Source organism: Triturus cristatus, chromosome 10 (genome assembly GCF_964204655.1).
Source record: "Triturus cristatus chromosome 10, aTriCri1.1, whole genome shotgun sequence".
In the NCBI taxonomy this organism is placed as follows: Eukaryota; Metazoa; Chordata; class Amphibia; order Caudata; family Salamandridae; genus Triturus; species Triturus cristatus.
Window position 1 is genome coordinate 927,351,036 of NC_140593.1, and position 9,313 is coordinate 927,360,348.

A 9,313-nucleotide genomic window follows, 5' to 3' on the forward strand; every position below is an offset into this window, starting at 1 on the left:
GAGTAGATGCAAAATTGAACTTTGTACTCATCTGTACTTTCTTCCCAGTCACTCAACTGGATGAATTGGCAGAAACCTTCAACACTCTCAACGCTGATGCACTGCACGTTGATGGAAATGAGGCACTCGTTCTCCTCCCCGTGTTTATGATAGCCACCAAACAAAGTGGCCAGTAAATCTCCAACAGCTTGCACACCACATCCATGGACTTCTTATCTGCCTCTACTCCCATCCCTGCCTCTAAAACATCTTCACTTATCAAACCAAACGTAAGCCTATCAAGTTACTCACCTCTCAAGAGGCCTGACCACAAAGCAAATGCAGTCATCAATCATCCCCCTCTTCTCCTAAGGAGATTCAAAATGATACAGAATGTCACGGCATCAACAGACATTGTAGCCAACTTTCTCCACCATCCTCATCATTTTCATAATATCTTTCTAGTGCAACAGGATCAGACAAATGCGATTCAACATCTCATTTGCTTGCCACAGCAGGCTGGCTTTCCAGTAGGGCCAGTCAAAGCATTCTCCTAAACCACAGTTTGTCTGTTTTAAATATTTCCCAAACCACACCCTCAGACAAAACTTACACATTCACTCTAGCACCACCTAACATCCTGTCTGAAAAGACATACTCTTTGATGCTCTCAATAACTCTTTAAAACCACCCTCTACTGATGTTATAAAGTGTAAACACTAAAGCATCTGAAAGTGGTCCACCGAAGATCTTGCTGACAGGAAGTGATCAATCGGTTGAAAAAGTGGCACAAAACCGGTGGCTGCTGGTGATCTTTGAAAGTGGTGAGGCGTGTATATATAGCCTTACATTGGCCCAAGCAAATGTGCACAGCATGAAAACTTTGGTTTCCGTTTGGCATAGGGAGCTATATCGAAGATGTTTTTGAAAGGTTAAAACGATTCATTATATTCTAATTTTCGCATACTCTAGCTAAAATATATCACCATTATGTTGTGATAGAACTATGTTAACATGCTCACAACAAGTTAAGAATAGGCAGCTTTGTGCCTGGGTCATTATTATGCAATTAATAACCAAATGTTTTTCTAGAAGACCAGTCTATCATCAAAGATGGCCCTCAGTTTTGCCTTAGATAGTCAGAATAGCAGCCCAGTTGACCACAATACGTGCCGGGTAGACCTGTTAAGGACCAAATCAGTGTATACTATGCATAGTAGTAGTTTGTCTTTGTTCATCAAGTGGCACACTCTCTGATGTCATATACAATACTGAGCCAATAGTATTGTGTGCATAGGCAGGAGTTACAGAACTGTAGTGAACACACTGGAGGTCTGCTACTAAGCCAGAAATCACAACTGAGCACTTGGAAGGGTCTCCAGTGCAATGATAACTCCAGCCCGGCCATGGAGCGTTCCTTGCTACTACAGTGCTTAGAACCACCATGTGCCTGCTTTAAAGCAATGCAAGGGAGCAAGAGCAATGTCAGTTATTATTAAACATGCTGTTTACTAAGGATATTGTATCGACGTTAAAAAATGTTTTATTAAAAACAGCCTCAAATGCCAGGATCAGGCAGAGTTAGCCGCATGTCAAATCATTTGTACTCGCTGTCGACAGCTGGTATGAGCTGCGGTTGAGTCTTGAAACCAAGCAAGGCCAAACCCGCATTTCATCTTTGATAGATTGAGTACCGTTATATTGGATAATGGTAGCATTTGTTAACACAGGTCCTATAATATAACAAAATATTATCATTAGCAAGCCATTCCCTCTGTCAAATGACTTGCCTCTTCCATTTGGTATATTTCACCACGTAAAACCACATCCCCTTTCCAGAGACTAATAACAAACCTCATTTTTCTAAGTATTATTTCGTCTCTGACAAGGCTCAGCTGGCATGCCTTTGGTGGGATTGTGGCTCATTGCAAATAGGGTCATCAGGAGATATTTAGTTGCATGAAGCTCGAGAGCAAGTCTTGTGCAACTTGGTGTCATTACTGAGATATAATCCTCACAATTGCCAGTCTCATGCAACTTAGTGTCATTGCTGCGTTCTAACCTTCATGTTTGCAGGTCTCGTGAAACTTAGTCTCATGGCTAAGGTATAATATTCATGCTTGCAGGTCTTGTGCAACTTAGTGCAAATTCTGAGATACAATCTTCACGCTTGCAGGTCTTGTGCAACTAAGGGCCTAATTAAGATGTTGGTTGGAAAGGCTCCGAGCGCCAGTCAGATTTGCCGAAACCGTGTCTGAACCTATGTTTCCGACTTGGTCGGAATCATTTGCAACCGACCGATTCCAATGTACTTGGTCAGAAAGCAGACCGTATGGTCAGTCCAAAAAGGTTCCGACCGGCATTCACAAACTCTGAGTCGGTCTAAGCCAAAACGCTGAGCTCTACGGATTGCGTTTCTGACCAAACTATTACGATGTCGGATTCGGACAGCCTTTCTGAATCGGTCTGTCTGACACGAAAAAGCTGCCGGAAACTAACTTTGGGTGCCCCTAGCAGGCCCCAATTAATCCTGAGGCCTCCGATTGGGGGCCGTGGGGGTAGCCATGGGACCCCTCTTTCAAACCATGCACAGTGTGGAGGGCACCATGGGGTGTCCGCCACAGGGTGCAGGGTTTTCTGCCACCACCTCTTTTTTCAATGGGAGCCTGTGTTGTCGGTCAGAACACAGGCTCCCATTGAAGTAAATGGTAGACTTTCCGAGCGGTGTTCGGAAGCACCGTAATCGGTCAGTTGGACTCGCTGAACGCGAGTCGTTCAGAACTGATTCCGACAAGGAGTCGGTCGGTTTGCTTTCTGACTTACATCGTAATGAGGCCCTCAGTGTCACTGCTGAGACATAACCCCCACTCTTGCAGGTCTCTTTCACACTTGCAGATCTCGTGCAACTTAGTGTCATTGCTGGGATATAACTTTAATGGTTGCAGGTCTCCTGCAACTTAGTGTCACTACTGAGATATAACCTTCAAGCTTGCAGGTCTCCTGCAGCTTAGTGTCACTGCTGAGATTTAACCTTCACGCTTGCAAGTCTTGTGTAACCTAATGGCATTACTGAGATATAACCTTCACACTTGCAGGTCTTGTGCAACCTAATGGCATTACTGAGATATATCCTTCACACATGCAGGTCTTGTGCAACTTAATATAACCTTCACAATTGTAGGTTTAGGAATTACTAAATGCATCTGAGTGGCAATAGGGCAAATTTTTGACACGATTTCCGCAATGCCAGTTTCAGTACATGCAATATTATCTAGTACAAAGGCGTAATCCTTTGCAAGATGAGCATGTATTTTTTTTTTTACTGACTGCTGGTAGGTATCTACTCGCTTAACTTTTGCTCATCTCCATGACGTGCATGGCGACCCCTTTCTAAGTTTGTGAAGGTTGTGAAGAGGGATGTCCCATAAGAGTCCGCGCTACATCTGGTTCACCAGGGTAGTTTAGGAGGAACATTTTACACCATAGAAAAGCTTACACAGAACAATCTGCATTTGGGTACTATGGCCACTCAGAAAAATGTAAATCTTTGGCATTAAAAAATACAACATATTTTATGATTAATTGGATCGCCATCTGTTGAGCACACCGGCCGCTTTTCACATATTTCAAGTTATTCCCATGGACTATGCATTCCTGCCTTCTTGCTTAAAAAAAGTGTCTGATGATTAAATCTCCAGAAAGGGAGACGCTCGCAGGCCTTATTAATCCCTTTTGAGCAAACCTCTGAGCATAGTTATCCATCACAATGCTAATTTTAAATGATGAATCTCTCACAAATATATTCGCTTGGTAATACTGTTGAAAGATTGCGCTGTGGTATTTTACACATTCATCTCAATAATTTTAAACAGTTCCGCAATTAAAATTACAAACGACATTTTCAGCCAGTGAACTTTTGTAATTCAGTCGTGTTCCTCCCACCCACATTTGCAGACATGATCAGTGTGTTGCATATTCTATCATTCCCCAGAGTTAGAGGATATTGTGCACTTTGGTTCCTTAATAAGTGGAAATTTCAATATCTCACCTTGGCGTTCACAGTACTTGCCTTGTTATATTTCAGTTCAACAATACTATTCACCACAGAGCCTCTGCTAGCCACCGAGTGCCACAACTTCTTCATCCATACAGTCTCACTTTGCACAAGCAGAAATATGCACAATGCTATGGCCATTCAACCTGCTTACACATACACTCACACACACACAAACACATCTCACGGCCCAGCACCTTCTCCCGTTTCAAGGCACTTACCCACCAGTAGATGGCTCCCTATCGCACTACATCTGTGGATAGGGTACATCCAGGCTGTGTGTAGTACTCTGATGCTGGAGATGGCAATAGAAGGTGGCAAGTGGGAGGAGCTATGGGCTGCAGCCACGTGGTGCTCGTTTTCCTGAAGGGTTCAGGAGGCAGGAAGCTGCTGACTGTGGCTCTCTGCTTTCCAAACACTGTTGATGCCAAGCAGCAACGCGGATCACGACTGGGGCTCACGTGGGAGTCCAGGGGGCAGCTAAACCATAATAGGACAAACAATTGCTTTAGTGACCACAGGAACATGGACAGGGCAGCAATGGCTGATTAACTTTCTGCATCTGCCAGGCTCCATCGCTTCTTCTCATTGGCTGACCATACGAAGATTCAGCCAATGAGAAAAAGAGTTGGGTTCTGGAAGGCTGGCCGTGGCATGCACCAATGCTCAGGGCGAGCCAAGCACCCGCCCTCACTCCCAGACAGAATGCCCATTTTACTGCACCTATTTACCCGCCCCACTGCCTCAGAAATGCACACTTTGCATGCGCGATTTAGGTACTATAGAAGTTGCCCACTCTTGCATACACAGTGTGTGTCTATTCATTTTTCTGCTGCTCTTCGACTTCCAGACTTGGCAGTGACAGGGCAACAGACAGGTTGTCCATCTCTTCCTGCTTCCTCCTACAGGTCTGGTGAGTCAGCCCCGCAAACGCCTGCTTTGACTGGACACCCCTGCAAAAAACTATATTCCAAGGTTACCTAATGTTACTAAAGCTCCATGGATAATTACCAGGACACCATCTGAACTCACCAATTACAGACCACCATTCAAAGTGGTCAATGCATGCAAAGTCTTCTTCAAGGCTGTGAATCACTGCATCAAAGTCATACCAGTCCCATTATAGTCCAACCCTATAAGAAATGCAATGTCACCAAAATTCTTTGCAGACCAGAATGAAAGACATGCAACCTCTTAAGCCGTTAATCCCAACTTGCAACATATCCAAGTGGAAGTATGTTAGAACACTCTCATTGGGAGGTCTAAAAACCATTTTCAAATCTCAGGCATTTGTCCTACAAAGACAATATCCTTGTGTTGACCATTTTAAAACCCTGGAACGACAAAGCACTCACTGAACACAGTGTAACAATGATAGTCCACCAAAACACACTTTAGCCCTGAAATCTCAGGACTTGCACACCACCTTCAAGCACTCTGTATCTGCCACTTCTCTCCATCCATATCTCTAAAACACCTCACTTAGCTCACCATACTTAGACCCATCAACTAAACCTATGCTTCTACATCCATGATTTCCACCGCCCAAGAGACCTGGCCTTAAAGCAAATGCAATCAGCAATCACCAGTCTCCTAAAAATAATCCAGAATGTCACTGCGTCAACACACATCCTGGCCAACATGCTCTACCTCTTTATTTTCATATCTGTCTAGTGCATCTACCCTTTACAAATGGGCAGGCAAGACGGTTCCCCAGCTCATTAACTCTCCACCACAGACTGACTATCCCAGGGCCAGTCAAACCACACTTTGCCTTTTTCGAAATATTTCTCAATCAGCGCCGTCAAACAAGACTTTCGCACCCTCTCGAACATCACCCATTACTCCTTCCAGGAAAAAATGCTCTTTGATGTTCTCAATAACACCTTAAAACCACACTCTACTGAAATTATGACCCATAGGCACTAAAGCATCTAAAACTGGAACAGCAAAGTACTTGTTGACAGCAAGTGATCAGTCAAGTGAAAAAATGGCACACAACTATTCATTCCTCAGTGACTTGACTAAAATAAAGCGCCACGGCTCATCACGCAGAAACATCATTCAAAATTACCTATTACTATGTCGCCTTCAAGTCTGTGAATACCGGTGTCAAAACTGTGCAAGTCCCAGTATCACCAAACCCTATAGAAAAAACGTCCTCAAATGTATTTGTAGACAATATGAATAAAATAACACATCGAAACTTCAATTCCATCCACCCAGCCAGGCAAAATATCTAATTGGAACTCCTTTAAAACTGATGCCCAACAGATGCTTTCACAGCTTCCATCCCACAAAGGCGACATCCTGGCTTCAAGCACTTTAAAGTCCTTTGGTCAAAATGAACTAAATTCTGTTCGCAACATAATTAATGTTTGCCGCATAAGGCGTCTTCTAGAGGCCATCAAACCTAGAGACTTCCTCCCTCCCCTGAACAAAGCAAACTATGATGATCTAACCATCTATTGACCTGGCTTTCACCTCTCATTGAGCATAGAAAATAATTTGAAAAGCTTCTGCCATGCAACTCCAAGACCAGTTTCCCACCAGTCACCCATGCCATCACTATCATCCATTCTTGGCACCCTACTGTGGTATCACTCTTCCACCATCTAAATTAAGGGCCACATACTCCATGTCACGGCCCAGAGCAACCAATGGCTACTGTCCTATGTGATTTGTCTGTAGCGTTTGGCAGAGGTAACAATGAAATGCTAATCAATATCCTACCAACACATGTTGCCTGTACCAATAATAACCTGGTATTTGTAAAGTTGCAAACAAATCACCCCTGAGGGTCTAAAGGCGCTGGGGGCCGTCGGGAAGATTAAGCAAGCTATTGCCAAGAGTCACATGGTGCTGGGCTGAGCTGGCGCCTGAGCCGGGGATTGAACCGTGAGTCCCGTGCTCCGGAGTCATTGCCCTGGTGGCTGCGCCCCACCTCTCCCCTACAAACACAGTACTGTGTTGGTTCTTATGCTTCCTCTCCGGCAAATCCCAGCTACTCCAGAATCTCGATGGGCGGGTCTATATTTCAGCTGCTACCCTTTGTCTCCCGTTGTCATCCTTTATCTTTATGATGAGCTTCCATCTGTGTTTGGATCAATTTGGAATATTGTTAATGAACCCAGATTTCAGTATTCTTTTTTTAAATTATTTTTATTGTAGAGCAAATAGATTATTCATATTACATAACTTAAATATATTGCATACTTTAAAAACATTTGATACATTGAGGCACTGCCAGTAGAGACTAGACAAAACGAACATTTAACACCTTATCGAATATGTTCTAAAAGTAATAAGTTGATTTGAACTTTTTAAAAACACTAAAACCTTCTTGTAAAGTGCATATGCTCTAACAGTACTAAGGGCCAGATGTATCAACATTGCATTTTGCGAGTCCTTAATTGCGAATTTTACCGATTCGCTATTATGGACTCGCAAAATTCAATGTATGTAGGTTTGGCGAATAAAATTGCGATTCCATCATATTCCTTAATAGCGAATCGCAAATTGCTATTCACTATTAAGGAATGCTGTCCCATTCATTCCTATGGGCCTAGAGGCCCATTGGAATGAAAAGGATTACATTTGCAATTGGTACTCGCAAATTGCACATGCAATTTCAAGGGTGCAAGGGGGCCAAAAGGCCACCCTGATTCACCCCCAAAAAAGGTAAGTATGCACATGTGGCGCACATACATGCCCTAAGGGCATGTGTGTGCGCCACATGGCACTTAGAAAAAAGCAAAAATGGGCATTTTTCTAGGAATTTTCAAATTATCACCAACCTGAAGTTGGTGGTAATTTGTGATTCCTAAATCCAAATTCGCAATTTGCGATTGCTACATGATTTGCATTAAGGGAATCGCAAATTGTGATTCCCTAACTGCATTCGCAATTTAGGCAATCGCAGTAAATTGCGATTACCCATATTGCGAATGCCAAGAGTTTGATACATTACAAAATGCATTTTTGTGTTCACAAACGTGCCGATTCTGCGAATCGGCCCATTTGCGAATGCAAAAAGCATTGATACATCTGGCCCTAAGTTGTTCAGGTTTTTACAATCGCAAAAAACTATTTATAAAGTGCAGTATTGTAGCAAATCAGGTGGAAAACCCTGCTTATAAAGTGCAAATGCTCAACGAGTAGTAGGTTTTTCCAGGCTTTAAAATTACCAAGAACAATTTATAATGTGAACTATTATTGTAAATCAGACCATAGTACGAAATCCAGTCCTCAATTCTGTGCATACTTTAAAAACATTTGATACATTGAGGCACTGCCAGTAGAGACTAGACAAAACGAACATTTAACACGTTATCGAATATGTTCTAAAAGTAATAAATTGATTTGAACTTTTTAAAAACACTAAAACCTTCTTGTAAAGTGCATATGCTCTAACAGTACTAAGGGCCAGATGTATCAACATTGCATTTTGCGAGTCCTTAATTGCGAATTTTACCGATTCGCTATTATGGACTCGCAAAATGCAATGTATGTAGGTTTGGCAAATAAAATTGCGATTCCTTCATATTCCTTAATAGCGAATCGCAAATTGCTATTCACTATTAAGGAATGCTGTCCCATTCATTCCTATGGGCCTAGAGGCCCATAGGAATGAACAGGATAACATTTGCAATTGGTACTCGCAAATTGCGCATGCAATTTCAAGGGGGCCAAAAGGCCACCCTGATTCACCCCCAAAAAAGGTAAGTATGCACATGTGGCGCACATACATGCCCTAAGGGCATGTGTGTGCGCCACATGGCACTTAGAAAAATGCAAAAATGTGCGTTTTTCTAGCAATTTTCAAATTATCACCAACCTGAAGTTGGTGGTAATTTGTGATTCCTAAATGCAAATTCGCAATTTGCGATTGCTACATGATTTGCATTAAGGGAATCGCAAATTGCGATTCCCTAACTGCATTCGCAATTTAGGCAATCGGAGTAAATTGCGATTACCCATATTGCGAATGCCAAGAGTTTGATACATTACAAAATGCATTTTTGTGTTCACAAACGTGCCGATTCTGCGAATCGGCCCATTTGCGAATGCAAAAAGCATTGATACAGCTGGCCCTAAGTTGTTCAGGTTTTTACAATCGCAAAAAACTATTTATAAAGTGCATTATTGTAGCAAATCAGGTGGAAAACCCTGCTTATAAAGTGCAAATGCTCAACGAGTACTAGGTTTTTCCAGGCTTTAAAATTACCAAGAACAATTTATAATGTGAACTATTATTGTAAATCAGACCATAGTACGAAA